We start from the raw sequence: 23,021 nt of genomic DNA, 5'->3' as shown, positions 1-23,021 counted from the left end.
ATTTCCCTGCTTCTGCTGACTGTGGGCTGTGCTTATTCTTCTTTTTCTACATTAGGTTTCGGCTGTTAGGTTTAGTTTAAGATTACTTATTTGAGATGTTTCTTGTTTGTTGATGTGGGCCTATATTGCTATAAATTTCCCTCTTAGAACTGCTTTTGCTGCATCTCATAAGAGTTGATATGTTATATTTTCAGCTTCGTTTCCAGATTTTTTTTGACTTCTTCTTTGGTTTCTTCATTGTTTCAATGGTTGGTCAGTATCATGTTGTTTTATCTTCACATATTTAAGGGTTTGCTTGCTTTTTCTTCTAGTTCATTTCTAGTTTCATAGCATTGTGGTTGGAAAACGTGCTTGGTATGATTTCAATCTTAAATTTATTGTGGCTTGCCATTTTTGGATGGAATATTCTCTATATATCTATTAATTTACCTGGCCTAGTGTTTCATTGAAGGCCACCGTTTCCTTGCTGACTTTCTGTCTGGATGATCTATCCATTGATGTAAGTGGGGTGTTGAGGTCCCCTACTATTATTGTGTTGTCAATTTCTCCCTTTAGATTTGTTACTACTTGCTTTATATTCTTTGTTGCTCCTATGTTAGCTGCATATGTATTCATAAGTGTTATGTCCTCTTAGTGGAATGTCCCCTTAACATTATATACTGACCCTTTTTGCTTCTTGCAGTCTTTTTTATCTTGAAATCTGTTTTGTTTGATTTAAGTATGGTAACACCTGCTTTCTTTGGCTTGCCATTAGATTGGAGTATCGTCTGAACTTGTGTTTGTCTTTAGATCTGAGATGTGTTTCTGGGAGGTAGCATATTGTTGGGCCTTATTTTTTAATCCATCCAACCACTCTGTCTTTTGATTGGAGAATTCAGTCCATTTACATTTAGAGTGATTATTGATATACGAGGGCTTAATACTGACATTTTGTCTCTTGTTTTCTGGTTGTTCTATATTTCTCTTGTTTCTCTTCCCTTGCATTTCTGACTGCCATTTGAGTTTGGTGGTTTTCTGTGATGGTTTTCTTAGTTTTCTTTTTATTTATGTTTTATGACTGCATTCTGATTCTTTGTTTAGTGGTTACCATGAGGTTTGTATAAAAGATCTTATAAATGAGACAATCCATTGTCCTTTTTTATTTTTTGGAGATTAGCCCTGAGCTAACATTTGCCAATCCTCCTCTTCTTTTGCTGAGGAAGACTGGCCCTGAGCTAACATCTGAGCCCATTTTCCTCTACTTTATATGTGGGATGCCTACCATAGCATGGCTTAACATGCAGTACCATGTCTGCACCCAGGATCCTAACCAGCAACCCCAGGCTGCCGAAGCAGAATGTGTGAACATAACCACTGTGCCACTGGGCCATCCTCCAAGAGACAGGACATTTTCTGATAGCCTTTTATCTCCATTAGCTTAAGTACATTCTACCCCCTTCCTATTCCCCTTCTGAGTTATTGTTGTCACAAATTCTTTTTTTGTGTTGTGAGTTTGTTACTAAATTGAAGTGTTTATAGTTATTTTCGATGCTTTCCTTCCCTTATCTTTTATGTTATAATTAAGTGTTTGCTAACCTGATAGAGAGCTCCCATTTTCTGATTTTGTCTGTTTATTTATCTTGTTGCTTAAAGCATTGTAAACCTTTGCCTTTTTGTTTGAGGTAGGAGGCCTTCCTTCATCATTTCTTGTAAAGCAGGTCTAGTGGCAGTGAACTCCCTCAGCTTTTGTTTATGTGGGAAAGCTTTTATTTCTCCATCATATCTGAAGGATAATTTCACTGGATAGAGTATTCTTGATTCAAAGTTTTTGTCTTTCAGTATTTTGAATATAGCATTCAATTCTTTGCTAGCCTGTAAGGTTTCTGCTGAGAAATCTGCTGAAAGCCTGCTAAGAGTTCCTTTGTAAACTAAGCTGTTTTCTTCTGCATTGCTGCCTTTAGTATTTTTTCTTTGTCATTGACTTTTGCCAGTTTTAATATTATATGCCTTGGAGAAGGTCTCTTTACATTGGTTAATCTACTTGTAAGTCCAGTTCTTTCCCCAAGTTTGGGAAGTTCTCAGTTATTCTTTCTTTGTACAAGCTCTCTGCTCCTTTCTCCCTCTGGAATACCTATAATCCTTATATTGCTTTTCCTAATTGATTCAGATATTTCTCAAAGAATTTCTTAATTTTTAAAAAATCTTAGTTCTCTCTCCTCCTCCACCTGAACCATTTCTATATTTATATCCTCTAATTCACTAATTATTTTATCCATAACATCAGCTCTATCTTTTTGGATTCTAGATTATTTTTTATATCATTAATGGTGTTCTTCATATCCAGAATTTGTTTGGCTTTCTTTAAGGACTTCAATCTCTTTTGTGAAGTATTCCATGGGCTCATTAATTTTATTCCTTGGCTCATTGAAATGTCTTTCTGAGTTTTATTATAACTCATTGAGTTTCTTTATGACAACTATTTTGACTTCTTTGTCATTTAGATTGTAAAGTTCTGTGACTTCAGGATTCGTTTCTGGAGACTTGTAATTTTCCTTCTTCTCTGAAGTGTCACTGTAGTTCTTTCTGTTGTTTGATGAATTGGTCTTTTGCCAGTGCATTTGTGGTAGTATCAGTTCACAGATTCTACCTGCTACTGCTGGCGGGGAGCAGGAGCTGTTTTCGGATCCCACCCCATCTTCTGGATGTCGTGCCAATAGGGCTACTCTGCATTTGCCCAGGATGGCAGTATCAACTCTGCAGGTTTCACTTACATTGGAAGAGCCTGTTCTCTGGGTGGGCAGGGTGGATACCATAGGTGGGGCCGCTGTGCTTGACAGGGGATCAGCTGAGCTGCTGCACATTAGGTGGGAAGGGTGCCTACATGGGGGCTGAACTGCCACTTAGTGCATACCGTGGGCTTCTGTGCTCTGCAGGTGAGGCACTTTCTGAGCTGGTGGGGCACCTTCCCTGTGCTTTGGGGGAGGGGCACCCACACAGGGGCTGAGTCACCATTTGGTGGATCTTGTTGGCAGCTGTGTGCCTTGTCCAGGGTGCCTTCTGTGCCTGCAGGGTACTTTCTTGCCTCTAAATATTTTATTCATGTTGATGTTATTTGTAAATGGAATTGTTGTAGTAATTTCATTTTTGGATAAAACATTGTTAATGTATAAAAATGCAACTGATTTTTGTACATTGATTTTATATCATACAACTTTGCTATATTTGTTTATTAGTTGTAATAGTTTTTTTGGGCAGTCTTTAAGGATTTCTACATATAAGATCATTTCATCTGAAAACAGAGATACTTTTACTTCTTCTTTTCTGACTTCAGTGCATTTTATTTCATTTTCTTGCCTAAATTCCGCTGGTTAGGATTTCCAGTACTATGCTGAATAGAAGTAGCAAAACTGCAAATCTTTTCCTTGCTCCAGATAGTAGAGGAAAGATTTCAATTTTCATCATTGAGTGTGATGTTAGCCATGGGCTTTTCATATAGGACCTTCATTGTGTTCTGGTGAGTTCTAATTTGTTAAGAATTTTTATCATGAAAGGACATTTGAGATAATCACACAAATTTTATTCTTCATTCTGTTAATGTGGTATATCACATTAACTGCTTTGGATATGTTGAATTATCCTTGCATCCCAAAGATAAATCCCACTTGATATGGTGTACATATATAAAAAAATAATCAAATCACAAAGGAAGACGGCCAGAGAAGAAGAGAGGAAGAAAAGAACTACAATACAGACAGAAAATTGACAAAATGGGAATCATAAATCCTTCTCTATCAATAATTACTTTAAATATAGATGGAATAAACACCCCAATCAAAAGGCATGGAGTAGCTGAATAGGTTCAAAGAATAAGACCCCAGCATATGCTGTCTATAAGAAACTTACATTTAGGGACGCATATAAGCTGAAAGTAAAGAGATGGAAAAAGATATTTCATACAAATGGTAACAAAAAGAGAGCAGAGGTGGCTGTACTTATATGAGACAAAATAGACTTAGGTCAAAAACTGTCACAGGAGACAAAGAAGGATATTATGCAATAATAGAAAGGGCCAATTCAACAGGGAGAGATTACAATTATAGATATACATGCACTCAACATCAGATCACCTAAATATATAAAGCAAATGTTGACAGACTGAAGGGAGAAATAGATAGCAATAAAGTAATATGGGTGACCCAAAATTATGGACAGATTATCCATTATTATACAAAATATTAATACATAAAATCAATAAGGAAACAGAGGACTTGAACAACACTATGTTTTATTTATTTATTTTTATTGTAGTAACGTTGGATTATAACATTATACAGCTTTCAGATGTACATCGTAATATATTTAGAAATCGGTGTAGATTACATCATGTTCACCACCCAAAAACTAATTATAGTCCATCACCACACATGTGAGCCTAATCACCCCTTTTGCCTTACCCCCTTCCCCCTCCCCCTGTGGTAACCACCAATCCAATCTCTGTTGCTATATGTTTGTTTGTCATTGAACCACACTATGAATCAAATGGATCTAACAGATATACAGAACATTCCACCCTACAGAAGCTGAATATACATTTTTCTGAAGTGCATGTGGAACATTCTTCAAGATAGATCACATGCTAGGTCACAAAACAAGTCTTAACATATTTAAGAATATAGAAATTGTACCAAGTATCTTTCTGACCAATATGGAATCAAACTAGAAATCAATAGCAGAAGGAAAACTGAAAAATTCACAAATATGTGGAATCTAAACAGCACAGTCTTGAACGCCCATTGGGTCAAAGAAGAAATCAAAAGGGAAATCAGAAAATACCTTGAGTTGAATGATTTTAAAGCAAGGAACAGACATGATCAGATGTTCATTTCAGAACTCTCTCCGGCAGTTTTGAATACTGCCAGGTTACCAGCTTCAGAGGACACACTGGACAAAGGTGAAAGGGAGCAGAGAGATTAGTTAGAGAATGCCATGGCCTTTAAGAACGCAATGCAGATGTGAGCTAAATCATAGCAGTGGAATGGAGAAGTGAGGACAAGAGGAATGTTGATGAAGTAGATAGAATTTTATGGGAATTCCCAATGAAAATAGTGCGTTCCAGAGGCTATAGGAAGATTTGGTTGGGAGGACAGGCATAGGAGGAAGCTCTGGAGGCAGAAAGCTTGGAGAAGGATTAGGATAAAAGTCCAGGCAAGGAAGGAAAAGCAGAGGTCCTTACATTTGGAGCAGTGGCTCAGGAACATGAGGCTGACGGTAATGTCTGAACTTCCGTTTCTATCAATACTAGATGGAGGCACCATGGAGGTAGTATCCAAGACTATGTGACACTTCAAGTGTGTGGTCCAGTCAGGCATTGTCCACAGATCCTTTCTAGCAAAATGTTCTACCTTCTGGCTCCTCTCCAAGTGGTATGGTTAGCTGCACACTTGCTTGGGCTCCTTTAGACCTTCTTTCTCCATTGGGTGTCTACAAGTAGGTCACAAACTGTAGGAGATTTCCTCAAGGACAGGTTAGAGCTTCAAGGACTCTCCTTTGGTTCTGTCAGCTGGTTGCTCACCTGATTCCCCTAGCATCACCTATTTGTAATCTAGTTCTTGATTCTCCCACCAGCCTCTTTAGAATCCTGTAATTCTCAGGCTCACTTCAGTTCAGGATGAAGGATGATCATTTTTCTTTCCCTTTTGACCACTTTCTGAAACTTCAGTATCATGCTGTGGTCATATCCTTGCTGGCATCTACATATAGTCTGTTACATTGAATGCTCTGGCAGGATGACAAACTGTCCTGGTTTGCCTGTGGCTGAGGAATTTCTGGGATGTGAGACTTTCTTTGCTAAAACCAAGAGTCTTGGACAGACTAGGACAGTTGTTGCTCTGTCTGTCTTATTCATCACTATCTCCCAACGTAGTGCCTGTCACATGGTAGACCTTAAACATTTCAAATAAATACTAACAATTAATTGAACACCCATGATTTACCAGATATTCATATGCATTATACAATTTTATCTCTATGGTAGATAATATTCTATTTATCTTACATACGAGAAAACTGAAACTCAGGAGGTTGTCATCTGCCCCGGATCACATGATGACAGAGTCATGATTTGAACCTAGATCTATATGATCTCAGATGTATTATTTCAAGAATGCATCAATGTCTGTGTAAACTCCCCCTATCCACCTGCTTGCACTTTTGTGTTAGTGCTGAACTTTGGGATCTGTCAGAGACGGGCTCCAGGGAACGAGAAATGTTAATAGGGTATAGCACTTTATAAACTCCGGTAATAGCTACTACCCCTTTCTCTTCAGGGCCCTTTTCCCCAGGGTAGCTTGTTATCTACAAGAAACATGACTTCATGAGAAAGAAAATTCCTATCAGCATGGGTTAGAAATCAGACATTTGTAGTTACTTTTATCTTTGTGCACATATCATAAAGTGTATTGCTTTAACAACCCTAAGGCTTCATGTACTCTTTAAATAACAGCTTTTATTACTGAAATTAAGATTCCATAAGATGAAAGGTTTCTTTTCTGTGTTTACTTACAGGTATCTTCACAATGGAGTTGGTGCCTTATGTATTTTCTATTGCCCATCTCATGACAATAGTTGACATATGACATCAATTTTGGAACAAAATAACTCTCCAATCACTCTAGATTGTCTTTGTAGTTTCTATTTATAATGCAATGTTGAATCCTCTTACTAGAATATTATTATCAGATTAGTTGCTCATATGGAAGCTATTATTTTAGTCTAATAAACAAACGTAGCTCATAATTGTAAATTGTATTATGATTAATGAATGTGTCACTCTTGCACAGCAGTAACATATTTTCTCTTTGTTTAATCAAATTTAAAAGGAGATGGAAGGAGGAATTATGATATGATGCTTACCAGAGATGAAATTGATAATGGAGCTCTGGGTCAGTGCTTCATTTCTCTGTATACGAGAAGATTCCTTGATAGGAATTATTTGTGTAGCCAGGGGTCACAGTGGACTAAAATGTACACAGGGTCACAGTTCTATCATTAATTAAGTAATCTGGTGTGAAATTTCCCTTTTTAAAAAGAGAAATGAAAATAATTGAGCCCCCATCAAAAAAAAATGGTAGAAACTATTCTAAAGCACTGATATTCCCTAAATAGTCATAACATTGTGAAAACAACTTAAACCACAATTTTAAATAGAATCAGTGCCTGTCAGGTATGGCAAAATGCTGAACCGACTGGGCATTAGTAAGAAGCCTGCGCTTAGCCAATCACATCCAATTCAAGAATCAGGCCTTCTAGCTCATGGCAGCAGTAATAAATCGATGACAAGGAGGGATTATTAAATTCCGGTAATTAGTGGTATATCACTCCTTCTATCAATTTTGAAGTATAATTGATTAATCCCTTAACTCTGACATATGTCACATCAATTTATTTTGCATCTTAGTAGCAATCTTTCCATGTTCTTAACAGTTACTCCAAAATTATAGATCAAGCAATCAATACATATATCTAAGTACCAAAAAAGTGTGAGTTATTACACTGGACATTATAGGGTATACAAGGATAAATAAAATCTCTTTTGTCACCAAGGTACTTAAATGTTAGTTAGATAATTGCGACCAAATAAACAAAAGATTTTTTTAAAGCCAAAAAAAAAAAAAAGAGAGAGAGAGAATAAGATGTAGCAAGTAAGCCAAGTGAATGATTTAAATCTCTTTAAAGCAGTGACCATCGTATTAGTCCTCAGACTGTCACACACGGGGTTTATTACTCCTAGTGCTCAAATTGGCTCCCCAAAGCCTCTGGTACATTTAATGGGAGAAAAAAGAATATTATCATTTCCTTCAAAAATGAAAACTACAAAACAGCCCTATTTCTAGTTTTGTTTTGTTTTTGTTTTGACTTGGTGATATAAAATATTGGCCTTTAAATTTATTCATGAAAATATTTCTTACAGCATTTTGACAATCAATTATTAATTTCTGCATTAGGCTGTCATTTTTATTAGTGAATATTCTAATGACTATGGTATATACACATTTTTTAAAAGTTTAATCTGCTCAACCAACTAATCTATAAATTGCAGAGTTGTCTATTCTTCATGCACTGGGAGGGAGGAATTAAAAAGAGTAACACAAAAGAAGGGACAGCACTGCTCTCTGAAAGCAGGCTTTCTGAGTGACATGACCAAGGGGAGAGGTAAGGAGGGAGGCAGAGGTTTCTCTTTTCTGCTAAATGCACAGAAGGATATAGAAGCTATCTCTTTTCTGCTAAATGCACAGAAGGATATAGAAGCTAGAGACGCAAATAGGTTACAAACGTAAACCCGCTTTTTTTCCTAATTAACATGGACACTCTGATTAATAGTCTATGGTTGTGACAGAGAAGTTGACAGACTCTTGGACACTCAAATACTGAGGAGAGTTGAGAATAAACTTCTGGAGAGGTTTTTAACCACAAGCTGAGATGTGTAATGAATGTTAAAAGAGAAACGTCTGCAGTCTTTTGTTTTCTTTTAAGAAACATATCCTAGGTCTTTATTTGTGAAAGAAATCTTTCTCTAAAAGAACTATGTTTCATTGGCTAATATTATTTATGTTCACTTGTTTTAATAAAGAGTTATATTTCAGTGCCAATAGATATATTTCAATCTCTTTTCTTAAATGTGAATGACTAAACTCTGCCTTCTCGAAAGGCACAGATGTGGTGTGGAAAGCTAAAATTGCAGGTCCAGTGTTTTTGAGTGGTGAATAAGCCTAATTTTAAAGGTTGGCTCTCCTAAACTAAAAACACAGCATGGAAGCACGTTGTATGCCTGAATAGAATCACTCATAATCAACTAAGCAAACCATTGATTTGGTAACAGAAGGGACAATATGGATTCTATTTACTAAGCCTCAGAACCTTGTGAGGCAAACCCCACATCACTGAGCAATATTGAACTTCTCAATTCCTGGCTGTGTGTTCATTTATAGCAACATATACTTTATGATTGAAAAAAAAATATCTGCAAAGAGGCCAAGTAATTAAAAATTCTCACCTCTCTCCACCACACAACTAAAGGGAGGCTCTAAAATTTCTTGGGCAAAGACAAAATTTTAAATAAAATTCAAATAGTGTAAATATAATATTAGTTCAGTTAGGAAGGTAACTGGTTGCATTGCCAGTTTTTTAAAAACAGTTAAATTGGAGCCAGCCCCATGGCTGAGTGGTTAACTTCCTGCACTAGGCTGCGGGAGCCTAAGGTTTCACTGGTTTGGATCCCAGGCTTGGACATGGCACCGCTCATCGAGCCGCGCTCAGGCAGCATCCCACACAGCACTGCTGGTACGACCTACAGATAGAATATACAACTATGTACTGGGGCTGGCCGTGGGGTGGGGAGTGGTTTTGGGGAGAAGAAGAAAAAAAAAGAATATTGACAACAGATGTTAGTTCAGGTACCAATCTTAAAAAAAAAAAACAGTTAAATTGATATAATTTACCTACTATAGAATTCACCCATTTAAAGTACACAATTCAATTGTTTTTAGTATGTTCACAGAGTTGTGCAACCATCACCACAGTCAATTTTAGGATATTTTAATGACCCCAAAAAGAAACCCCATAACTAATAGCAGTCACTTTCCATTTCTTCCCAATAGCCCAGCTTTAGGCAACCACTTACTTGCTGTCTTTTATGGACAAAATGTAGTCATTTGTGATTAGTCTATTTCCTTAGCATGATGTTTTCAAGTTTCATTCATATTAGATCATATATCAGTATATCATTCCTTTTGTCAATGCAAGTAATCAATAATCATTCCACAGCAAAGAAAAGAAGAGAGTTTTATTTCAACCAAAACTGAGGACCGTAGCCTGGGAGGCACAGCCTTTGCAAGGGAAGAAAGTGCTCCAAAGAAGAGGAATTTCCAGCAGAGTTATACACCATTTCAAGACAAAGACATCAAGCATGGCAGGGATATATTCCTTCAAAGGTAAAAGAAGATATTTGTTACAGATTATCATGTACACAGTAGGTCAACATGACCCTGGCATCATGGGAAGGGAGACAGCTTCAAAGAGTACTGGCGTCATAAGAAGGGAGCCATCAATTCTTATCTTTGAAGAGTACCTTCTTTGGGATAATAAAGCAAATGTATAATGTACTTCTGACAGGCTGTAAGTCAGGGTTTTTGATTCAAATAAAATTTAGGCTAAATCAAGCTCAAACCAGAACGACTTCCCCATACATCTCAATATATATGAAATTTTTCTTCTATTACTTTCTTATTGCCAAATAATATTCTATTATGTGAATATGCTACATTTCATTTATCCATGTACCAGTTGATGGGCATATGAGTTGTTTCTGGGTTTTTTTGGTTATTATGGATAATGCCATGAACATTAGTGTATGTTTTTGTGTGGAGATATGTTTTCTTTTTGGGGGGGCATACACCTAGGAACAGAGTTGCTAGGTCATAAGGTAGCTGTATGTTTGACCTTTTGAGGGGCCACCAGATTGATTTCCAAAGTGGCTACACCCTTTTGCATTTCCACCAGCTTTCTACGTAGGTTCCAACTCTGGATACTGATAGCCCCTCCAGGGCTTGCTGTGATTGTTGACGTTTGTTTGTATTTTTAGTTGCTTGCTGGACTATTTCAGTGAAATCTGTTTCTCTGCAGTGTGCTGCCTCAGAGGATGCAGCCTTTGGCATAGCACACAGTACCCTGAGATGACAATGTTGCAGCCTTCAGCATAGCACACAGTACCCTGGGATGACAATGGTTTAGCAGGGCTCTTTGTCTTTTTCCCAGATCTCTGTTAAACTGTCTGCCTCCATGATATCACACCCAGCTGCCAGCCTCCTCTAATTGCTGGCTGATTGTCCTATTGTTTTCAACAATGTCTTGAGTCATAAATTGCTCCACAGTCTAATCCAATTAAACTCTAGTCTGTGTAGGGGTAGTCTTTGAAGTTAGCCTTTGAGGTTTGCTCTGGACCCAAGGGATCTTCTTAGCTGTCTCATTCCCTGGCTCTCTATGTTCAACTTCTACCTGGTCTATGGTTTAGCTTGTTGCTCTCATGGAGATACCAGCCTCCTTTTAACTGCTTACCACCAAAATCTCTGCACGACCGCTCCAGAGCTGGGGGCACGGGCACTGACCTGCTTCTCTAGAAGTGACGTCCCTTCTTTGTAAGTGGGACATTGTGTGTCTTCTTGGCTTGCCTCAGGCATAAAAACTCTGCCCTACTGACAAGCGAGCAGAGACAAGGCAATCAGGAACCATTTTTCTTGGTCTGATGCAGCTGGAGCAGGGCCTCCACCATTTGAGTGAGGGCTGGGTGCAGGAAGGGAGCCCCAGACCGCTCAGCCACTCTTGCCTGGAATAGAGCTTCAGCAACATGGATCTGGAGGATGAGAAGTAGTGGCGGCCTGCCCTGCCAGGGGAGATACCATACCACTTGACTGGGAGCTGGGGGACCAGGTGTTCTTGGCTGCACCTGCCTGGAGTAGAGCTATGATCATGGTGAACCGGTGGAAGGGCAGTGTGAGGTCGCAAGCCCAGCTGGGCTAGGGTGGCAGGGTATAGTGTCGAGAGACCAAAGAAATGACCCAGAGACTGTGAACGAGACATATAGGTTTATTGGGACTTACTTACAGGGAGAATGTCTAGTGGCAGCCGGCTGGACACAGATTTCCGGGCTGCTGCTGCCCCCCGGAGAAAATTACTTAAGTAGGCAGAGGAACAAAGGCTGCCTGCTTGTCAAGGAGGATCATCCCTGTATGACCTGCATTCCAAGGACCAGAGCCCCTCCCTCCTTCCTCGAGACCTTGAGGGTCTTGGTGTCAATTATCCCACGAGAAAGCAGCTGGCTCGGCCAAGCCCAGTACTGCTATCATTGTGAGTGTTGGCGGGTGGCCCAGATAAGAAGCGTCAAGGACACACGGCCGTTAAGGGGCACACTGGCTAACACTCCAATAGGCAGGTAAAGGCTCAAAATGCCACAAACTCTCTGTTCTTACTAAGATGGTATAGATTTTCTTAAATAAGTTTCTCCGTTTGCTATATGCCCTTAAGACAATATCCAGAAAGTTAAAATCTTTTTTCAATAATTTTCACCAGTTATAGTTGTTTTGCTGGTGATAGGGTCCACGGAGCTCCTCATGTTGCTGTTCCGGAAGTGTCTCTGTCCATGCTCTCTTAAGAAAAATGTGCAATCTGTATATATGTCAATTCAGTTAAGTCAAAAAGAAAATTCTAACTGCAAAAGAACAAGAGCAGATCACCTACAAAGGACCGAAAATCGGTTTTACGTTACACTTTTTGCAACAGAAACCTGGTTGGAAGAAGATAACGGAATATTACTAAAGTATTGAAGGAAAAGAAAAAACTAAACAAGGTATTTATTACCTCACAGTTTCTGTGGGTCAGGAGTTCAGGCAGGGTCTTACAATCTGCAATTAAGGCATTAGTCAGACTATATTTTCATCAGAGCCTTGACCCCCTCCAGTTGTTGACAGAATTAATTTCCTTGCAGCTGTAGAACTGAGATCCCTGTTTTGCTGCTCACTGTTAGCTGGGGCCTCTCATAGTTCCTTGCTATGTGAGCTTCCTCACAGACTCTCTTAGAACATGGCAGTCTACTTCAAAGCCAGCAGGAAAATTTCTCTCTCTAGTCTTCTAAGTCAGAGTTTTATATTATGTAACATGATCATGGGAGTGACATTGCGTCACCTTTGCTGTACAAAGGAAGCTAATCAAAGACATGCATCCTATCACTTTTGCCATAATCTATTGTTTAGAAGCACCAGCAGGTTCACACTCAAGGGGAGGCGATTATAGTAAGGGCATGACTCATGTGGTCAGTTTACATTGTGTCCATCAAATCTTTCTATACTGGGAACATTTTAAAAGAACATTTAATAAATGCTAGTAGACAAGTTTTTATTTAATTTCAGAGCAGTCAGTGGTGGGTTGCTAGTTGAACGGTTGGTTCACAGAGATCTCCTTCCAAACCTCCCTGATGCACGGTCTTCTCTCAGGGCAGGGCACCAACCTGTATGTGTTTACTCTATAAGTTCTGATGGGAATCACAACACCAAATTACATTATTTATTTTTCATTTCTGCTTTAAATTCTGTGTTTTCAGCCTCTAAGGAGTAGGATACATCCTTCCAAACTTTTGGTTCTGCACTCGTCTTTAAAAAGTAGGGGAAGAACTTTAGGAGAAAGAAGGTGTGAAGAAGCAGGACTGGGTTAACCAAAGGGAAGATTTTTAAGAGGCAAATGCATACACGAGATAAGGAAGAACAGGGATAGCAAGGGAACAAAAGGGTGGACTTGCTAATCTTGTTTATGGTTCTGTAGCAAATCAAAAGAGGAAGAAAATCAGCTCAGTTGTTTACTCACAAACCTATTTTTTTAATCTCCAGCTAATCAGTTAATGAAATGTTTAAAAAAAGTTTAGAAGCTGTGAGGAACATGTAAGGCTAAGGCATTACTCAAGATTAACACAGTGACTTTCATTCTACAGTCAGCAATGACTTCAACTAAAAACTGTTAAGGCAGCCGGTGACTTATCTACGTGGCACAAAAAGCCAATATCTCTGTACAGATTTTTGGTTGTTTAATTGTTCTGTCTTTCTACATGGTTATAGCACTTGGTGGTCTGCAAGTGTATGTCAGCATAGAGGCTGCGGTAGGCTTTGATTTCCAGAAGCTGATTTATGACGGTCTTCCTAAGCAAGCAGAAGTTCCCAATAAAATTGACTCTAATGGGTGCTTGGGGTGGTGTTATTACACAGCTGCAGACAATAAGCCAAAAGAGGAACAGCTGATATATATCTTGAGCTCAAGATAAGAGGTGGTGCTTGGAGCTAGAGTTTAGTAGAAATTGCAGAGTATTTATAGTACTTATTGTATTAGTGGTGCATTAGTTGAATTGATGAGAGTATAGTATTAAGAGAGCCATGGATCCAGTGCTCAAAACCATGCTGAATAGAGGCTGAAAGCTCCTAACTCCAGCTGGTCTTCCAATATGTCTGTGCCAGTCACTGATGTGAGAGAGACAAATCAGAAAATCTGAGAATTTTCATCTGCTTAATCTCTTTATTGAGTTTTTTCCTTTTAGGATGAATTCCCAAAATCTTACATAACCTACAAGACCTCCCATTATTTTTTCCTTGGCTCCTTTCCAGCCATTGCTTCAGAAGCACCTGCCTTCTTGGATATTATTTTCCTTCAAAGTATCTGGCTTCACGTTTCTCCTGAATTCTGCTCCTTCCACTACCAATACTCCCCCTTTCTCTTATTGACCCTACTTATTGTTCATCTCTCAGGTTAAATGTCCCTTCTTTGAGGAGGCGTTTCCTTTTCCTCACAGTAAAATTAGTCTCTCTGTTATATGCCCTTAGAACTCCTTATGCCTCCTATGGTCCATAACACTTAAGTACTGATCAGGGTGTGTTTATTTACCACCTTCCTTCATACACTGGAAGCTCCATGAAGGCATGTCACTGCTGTGTCCTCAGCACCTATTCAGTGTTAGGCACCTGTGCTCTTTTATATCTATTACTCAGGTGAAGTGATGAAGATCAGGACTCTGAAGCCAGAAGAAACCAGCCCCTGGTTGAATGCAGGGTGTCTCCATGGGCATGTTACCTTGTCTCACTAACCTTATTTTCCTCCCATGTGAAAAGGAAGGATGTTTTCCGTGCACAGTTTTCTGAGAATTAAATTAAATGAGATCATGCATATCAATCTGTAGGAAGAGCATAAAAACAATGGTTGATGAAGCCCAGAAAATTTGGATGTAGCCTTTGCATGATAAGGAACTCATTATCCTCCTTTGTTTTTATTTCTTTTCTTGATGGAAAATTTACTCTAAATGTCCCAGAGTAATGAGAAACATTGTGGATTTCACAATATAGGTAACTAATTTAGTTCATTTTTGACAGTTTTAACTAGGGTTTCTTTTTTTTCCTCTGGGTCATCAGCCTATATGCTGGGTGATTCAGGGTCGTAAAATCTATACCTACTTCCTTCTACAGTTATGTGTGGACATTCCTGCCATGAGAGGCGCTTCATAAAGGTTAGGTCTCTTGTGTTAACCTTGTGCCATAGAAAGTTTCCTTGTCTTTTGATTTATTCTCGCCTTCTTTCAAGAGATTGACTGTGTAAGGAATACAGTAAAAGGTCAAAAAAGAAGATTCAAAGACTAAACATTAGGTTTTAATGAAGAATGTTTAGCACGTTGCAGGAACTGCAAAAGTGCAGTAGTCCAATAGGGTCACCACGTGGATTTCATTGAGACCCCACTTTTTTTTTACTGATTTACTATTTTAATCTAGGTAATGTTACTCTGAATAACAGCAAGAGCCAAGATTTATGTAGCCAGGCATTATACTAAACACTTCCCATGTGTTAATCTTTGCAACCAAATTTTGGGATATGAACTAATATCCTCATTTTGCTAACAAGACACAAAAAGAGGTAAAATGACTTGCTAACGTGGGTTGTACCACCATGTGGTGTTATGGAGCTAGCATTCAAAGTCTTAAATACTATGCCATTCAGCAAGATACTGGAAGTACATTTTTCGGGTTTTAGAGTAAATAAGAGCCTCCTGGAAAACTTTTTTTTTTAAACTTACATTTTCCCTGAATCTATTACCAGAGAGATTCTGGTTTAGTAGCTTGGGTTGGGGCTTAGAAATCTTTATTTTTAGTCCATGATTCTAATGGAATAAATGCAGGTGTTCCATAGCACACTTTCAGAAACATGGATCTATACATCCTTAAAGAAAATTCAATTAATCCTTTGAGTTCTTCTATAAGGTAAAATGTAGAACTGAAATTCTGAAGTGGTTTTGTAGGTGAAAAATCATTTCTATGTGCAAAACCATTCTTATGTTGATGCAATCTAAACCAAGATTAGCCAGATTAACTATTACTACATTCAAAATCAGGAGTTCCAGAATAATTCTCATAAGTATGTATGCTGGTTGGATAAGATTGTCTTCAAATGCTATGAACAACACTCTTATCTGTGGTAGGTTGTGATTTAGGTCCCTCATCCACATGTTCCATTCACATCACATAACTCCCTTTTAGTTGCTCTTCTGGGTTGCAAGCAAGAAAGAACTTGCAAAGAAAAGTAGATAAAGTATATTAGTTAATTCAGGTGAAGGAAATCCAGGGCCTCCTATAAAATAAACCTTCTAGCTTATTATTATAATAACTTCCTCTGCTCCACTCTGAGAACATAGGATGGGTCTGGAATGGCTTGTTTGTGGTTCATTGTGCTCTACCCCAGAACACTGCTTCCTTTTTTAACCTGTTTTTTGTATTTCTTGCTAAAAATGACTTCTCCAGTCAGATAGAAATAGAGCACCTGTCCCGACTTCAGGCTTTCCTTTGCCAAGTTGCACTTGGTGAATCCGTGATCAGATTCTCCTAAGGCCAATCAAACAGGGTAATCAGCCTACCTAGACTGACCCAATTAAGTTTAATTAGTTGTTTTTTTATCTTTAAATTTCTTGGCCAGGTGGATTTTATGGTTTTTATTAAACACCGAAGAAGCACTGAATCTTTGGAATTAGTTGGCCTCTCAGGTGCTTTCTGTGGGTAATAAAACTCCAGGCAATCTTCAGGTCTCCATAAGGAAGTCAAACGATGCTAAGAAACAATTTGGCTTTTCTTCCCTTTGGCTTTCGCTCTTTAACAGAATGTGTTCTGTCTCAGTGTGAGCAAATATCAATCTCATCTGCTATTCTCTGCTAAGCTTGTGTTACACTGGTGAACCTTACATGTGGCAGTCTAAGTCTTGCCACTCGTCAATGGGTACCTTTTTCAACTTTTTCTATTAATTGAAAGTCAGTTGGATGAGTTGGAATATAAGCTGTAAAGGGAGTTTCAACAAAGTAGTAAAGGATCTAGAACGAAAGCACAATTAAAGTAAACCCTGAGGTGAATTAGATGGAGAATAGATGGAGAATAGGATGCCTAGGAGGTATTTGCCTTGGAGAAAATAAATGAAAATAATTACTAATAATGGGGACCATAAGGATTATGAATTAGTGTTGAACTAATTTCATAACGAGCTATTTTGTGAGCAATAGTTTTATATAGATATTATCAATATTAGGTGCCAGGGCACTTGAAAAATTGTTTCATTTTCTTCAGTTAATTCTCACAACCATTCTGTGAGGTGATTATTGCCCACTTCTCATAGGTGGAGCCTAATTGCTTAGTTCCATCAAAGGACACCTATGGTTCTTCCTTCCTTGGCATTCTCTCTCCTTCTCTCATCTCTCTCTTTCCTTGTCTCTTGTTCCCTCCTTGTTCCCCATTTTTTCTTTCTCTTCTCTTATTGTCTTCCTTCTCTCCTTTCTCTCCCTCCCTCCCACCCTTTCTTCCTCGTCCTCCTTCTCTGTATTCCTTGTCCTTCCTCTTTCCCATCCTTTATCTCAGTGCTTTTCAGACTTTCTGTACATTGTAATCACCTGCGAGCTTGTTAAAACACCAGATGCTGTCCTCTGCCCAGACTGTCTGATTCAGTAGGTCTGGGGTGGGGGCTGAGAATTTGCATTTCTATCAATTCCTCAGGTGCTGCTGCTGCTTCTGGTCCGAGGACCACACTTTAAGAACCACTTCTTTAGCTGACAGGATAACATAGTCTCTGCTTCCAAAGTTAAACCAACAAAACTTTAGATCAATTTTAGAATTTGTTTGTAAAATTTTCAGTGCTGTCCTAGGCGACCTCTATTGTCATTTCATATAATGAAAATTGCTGTAACAAATACTTAAAAATGAATATTTGATAGCTTTTCTGATGCAATATAATAATATTAATACTATCAATCAGAATTACTTTCAAAATGGGAAGTCAAGCTCCCAAATTGGGGTAATCCCTGAGCTGTAGGTAATGCTGCGGCAGTGAGTTGTGGAGGCAAGAAAATTAGAAAATCATAAAGGATTGCAAAATGTTCCATCTGATTTAAACACATTTTAAGTTTATGTCCAAGATAATTGCTTTTCAAGTCTGTTTTTCTTTGCTTCTGCTATCTCTTGCACTATTAAACCCTTGCCCCCTGATACATATTAAATGTGATTTAGTTACCCTATCTTTGGGAAGAGATGCTAAAACTTAAAAGGGCTACGTTCCTGGTTACTAGGAGAGCCAGTTGTTGTCAGGTGGCAGGACTGGACGAGGACAGAGCAAGGAGTAAGGCCAGGGGGACACAGAACAATGATAGAATGGTATCGCTGAAAACATTTTTCAACCCTAAATTTCAAAATGAAGTGCTCAGTAGCTTTTGATTACTTCTTTCTCCTAGAAACATATTCTCACATATTCATTTCTGATACTCTGTGGATCTCATTGGAAGCTCTTTTCTTCTGTTTCCTTTGCTGGATTCCACCCTCAACCTCTGAATGTTGAAACACCTTAGCATCCTCAGATCTTTCTCTTTATGCTCATTTTCTGAGCGATCCGATGCAGCCTCATATCTTGAAATAATGTACTTGTGCTAATGCATTCCAAATTAATATCTTTGATCCTGATAATCTGCCTCTTAATCCAGACTTCTATTTGAATGTCTGGTTTTCATCTCTATCATCCCTGGTCATAAATGATGTTCTTGATTTTCTCTAGAAATGGTTTCTCTCCCAGTCTTTTCATCCTAATAAATTGTATTTCCATTTTTCAAGTTGCTCAGGCCAAAAATGTTGGTGTCATTCTAGTTTCCTTTCCTTTACATTTCTAATCTGTTAACTAATCCTGTTAGCTCTATCCTCAAAATATTTCTTACCACATTCACCTTTGTCTGAGCCGCATTGTTTCTCCCAAGGACCCCAGAAATACCCTCCTGATTTCTCCGCTTCAGCTCTTATGCTTCTACAACCTTTCTTCATGGAGCATCCAGAGTTATCTCATAAAACATAAATTTTATCATGCATTTTTTTTCCTCAGAATCCTCCAATAAGGCCCCCTCACATGCTAGACCCCCAGTTATACTCACTACAATGACCATAAAGGGCCTCATTTCTTAGCTCTCTTATTCCACTTTACTTTGTCACCAACTCTGGACTGTGGCTCAGTGCGTACGCCATGCTGCTTCTTATCTCTGTGTCCTCTAGGATGGGTTCCTCTGCTTGGATTGTTCTTTCTTCCTATTTGTCTGACTCCTAATAACTCACGTTTAGCACATCTCTCTTCTATTAGACTTCTTCAGGTCTCATTCCTTTCTCATTCCTTCTGACTTCCCTTGCGTGTTTGGTTAGAGAACTGCTTTCTTTGCTCCCCCAATGCCCTGTGCATGTCTTTATCACTTTATTCAACACAACAATGATCAATTGTCCATTTCTATGTCTGTGCCCTCTGCTAGGCTCTGAGTTTCTTAAGAGTAGGAGCTGGGTTTTAATCATCCTTAGATCTCCAGAGCCAAACCCAGTGCATGATGCATGGTAAAAGATGCTGAAAGTGTGTTTATTGAAGAAATGGATAAAGGACGAGACTGAACATTTGTTTGGGAATGGAAGTTGGGCAACTTTTCCCATAGTTGTACCAAAGAGAAGGAGGATAATAGTGGACAGAATGGGTTTGACCATGTGCTATTTTTAGGAGGGTCCGAAAAGTTGAAGGAGGTTCCACATGATAGCCTCTTCTTTTCTTTTTTTTCCCATTGTTACTTAGGTAATAAGAGCATCTACAAAAACAAGGAGGGTTGGAAGTAGGTAGGGCACCTGAAACAACTAGTATCTGGCCATTTTATAAAGTGGTTTGTTAGTCAGATTTCTTATGGGACTAAGTGACAGAAATTCAACTCGAAGTACCTTAATCTTAATACCCACTCCACCACCAAATGGATACCGCAAAGAACTGGTAAAGCTATGGGTGGAGTTGGTATCAGAAATTCACATGATGTCAGATATTTTACTGTCTCTTCCACTCCCCTTTTCTTTCTGTCTTTGCTTCCCTCTGTGTTCTGTCTTCATTCCCTCTTACTGCTGATCATCTCTGGTTCCTGCCAATTTCTAAGCCTGATTTTTTTTTACAGCTTTTTATTTGATTTTTAGAGCCTTCTGATATACTTTCAATTGTTTCCACTTTTTCTTAATGTAGCCAGTGTTGTTTTTTGTTGCTTAAAAGATGGGATTATATAGCAATGTTTGACCTCTCTACCAAACTCTGGAGGAAAACCTCCGTGCTGGATTTATAAGTCTAGCCTGAGGAAGAAAAGCCATATCTTAGTCTCTTCTACTATAACTTTTTCCTACTGCTAACTATAAAATTCTCTAGATGCTAAAGCAGGGAAGAATGTATCACTCCAAGTTCCCTGTGGCTGTTTGGAAGGGACATTTGACTTTTTTTCTTAATCTCCATAAAATTTTGGTTGGACTTTCCACTATCGGTTCTGTCTCAGTTCTTTTTTCTTTTTGTCTTAATCCTGCTGTGGAGAGAATAATATCTGTTGGCATTACAGAAGTGTGATGAGAAATGTTTAATGAGTCACCATTTCCTCGGGCTCAAACGATTCAGTAAGTGAAACAGGATGATAGGTCTACTCTGCCTAACACAATTACATTTAATTAGTGCTTTCCTATTTAGTTTTTCTCATTCAGGAAGATTTTACAATCACAAACACCAACTTTCTATTGGCTAGATCTCTACTAACAGCCCACAAATTACTAAAAAGTAGGGAAAAAAAGGTAAAATAAGTCATCATGTGGCCGTTATGATAAAAAATATTCAATTTTGGATTTTCTAAACTAAAATACATTCATCAACAAGTGATTTTTGAGTGAGGAATGTGGACACTCAGCACAGCAGGATGGTTGGGAGAGGGTGTTTAAAACAAATGTAAAATTGTGGTCTTTATCCTCCTGAAAATTTGCAGTCTCATTGAAGAGAGCAAGAATTGAATGTTCCTGAGCACTGGCCACACTATCACCTCACCTGAAATAAAAGATGGTTTAGTCAAGTTTGGCCAGACACTTTGGTTTGGCTCCCCCCCATCCCCCCTTTTTCTGACCTGGCCTTCTGTATTTTTTGTTCTTTGTTTTTTTTTGTTTAGTTTTACACTTTGACTGACACTGTTGACTGAAAGTCTATTCATTTTATTGTCTCTCCATGCCACAGACAGTAGGCATGCCCTCCATGGAAGTCTTAGAAAGATCTACTGACTTTAGGATGCATGTTGGCATCAAGAGATTACATAACATTTTAAAGCATAACTCAAAGGAGTAAACTTTCACAAGTTTATTTAGACTACATCTCTCTACATATGATATAAGATCATTCATCACAGCACTCATTCCATTATAATCAGCGAGGTCCTTGGCATAGAAGATAAGTCAAAAGAGCAAGTCAACAAATGAAAACTTTATCTTCATTTCAGAGTAATTTATCTTAAAATCTTGTCCAGACATCTTATCTTCCCTTAGTGAGCTTTTCAAACAGTAAGTCACCCCAGCCAACCAGGACTTGACAGTTCCATGTCAATTAAGACATCCCTGCTAAGATGCTGCTCAGAGTCATACCGTCCTTCTTAATGTCTAGAAGCAATTGATAAGATAAATGTAAATATTATTAATCAATATGAGTTGTCTCACTAGTAACAGAAAGCCAAACTCATACTGGCTTAAATAACAAGACAATGTATTGGCTCATGCACCCACAAGTTTCTTAAGTGGCATAGTTTTGATGCAGAAGTTTATTATGTCATCAGGGTTCTGGCTAATCACATCCTGAAGGAGAGAAAGACGTTTTCTAGCCCAAACTGTTAAACAAATTTCCTGAGATTCATTACGATCAGATCAATTTATTTCATGAGCTAATCCCTGAGCTAGTAACTGTAGCAAGGGGATTGGATCAACTTTCTGGAGCTGGGTGGAATCTATCAGTATGGCCATTTCATAACTGTGGAGGATGGGATGGATGCTGGGGAGCAGCCCTAATGCCTGTGGCATTTAGGTTACATCAATGTTATATTAAATCATCCCAATTCTAACTATATGGTAATAGGATAATCATAAAACCTGTAAAAAATACTAGGATAAATGGAACTGCAAGTTTTCACTGGATACTTTTAAACACAGGTGGTGGAGACCCATAAAATATTAGTAAGGAGAATTAATCAATATGGAAAACATTATCCATGACGGTAAAAATTTAAGGATTATTGGGGGCAGCAAAAATAACTAATGATCCCCAGTATTCCCTTTTTCTTCTTTTTTGTAAAGGATTCTGCAAATTTTAGCTAGTACCTGGCTACGTGGCTAAAGGCTGTACTTCTTAACCTTTGATAGTTAGGCATGGTCATGTGACGGTTAGAATGAATGTTTCGGTGGGGAGTGAATGGAAGTAATGATATGTGCAATTTTTCTTTATTATTGTTATTTTTAATAGGACTATTTCTTGCCTTCCACTTTCTTTAACCATTCCAGACTGGCTGGGAAATAGTGGCAACAAAATGAACTGAGATGGGCCCAGAGTTGAAAGCCAAGTGTTGAGGGTGGCAGAGCCAACCACCAGATTTGGACTACTCACATTTAGATGGTTATGTGTGAGAAAAATAAGCTTCCATTATATTGAGTTGTTAGATTTTTGGCTCTTGTTGTTACAGCTCTTAACCCAACCCCTAAATGATACACCAAACAACAAAGGTGAGGCAGAACTGAAATGTTCATTGCTTTCATTTATCCTTCCATCTGGATGCCTGGTGTAGCTCAGCCCAGTTCAGTGTGAATAGCCTCTTTAGAGAAGGGACTCTTGGATACCTGGGGCCACATATCCGCTATTTCTGGGATCTGTTCATATTACGCAGAAGGCAGGCATGCCATCACACTGCTGCTCTCTGATCTGTAGCCACTTATGTCCACGTTATATATCTGATCCTTGCTAGACTTATCAAATTTTCTCCCCTGGAATTAGGAATTTTGACAAGGGAAATGCAGAGGCTGTAACTGGCCATAATCCAGATGAGTACCCAGGAGCTCCTCTCCTGAGCTCCGAGCTCCACTTCTTCATTCTTTCCTTGA

The sequence above is a fragment of the Equus asinus genome, chromosome 19 (genome assembly GCF_041296235.1).
Source record: "Equus asinus isolate D_3611 breed Donkey chromosome 19, EquAss-T2T_v2, whole genome shotgun sequence".
NCBI lineage: Eukaryota > Metazoa > Chordata > Mammalia > Perissodactyla > Equidae > Equus > Equus asinus.
This window is presented reverse-complemented; position numbering follows the sequence as displayed.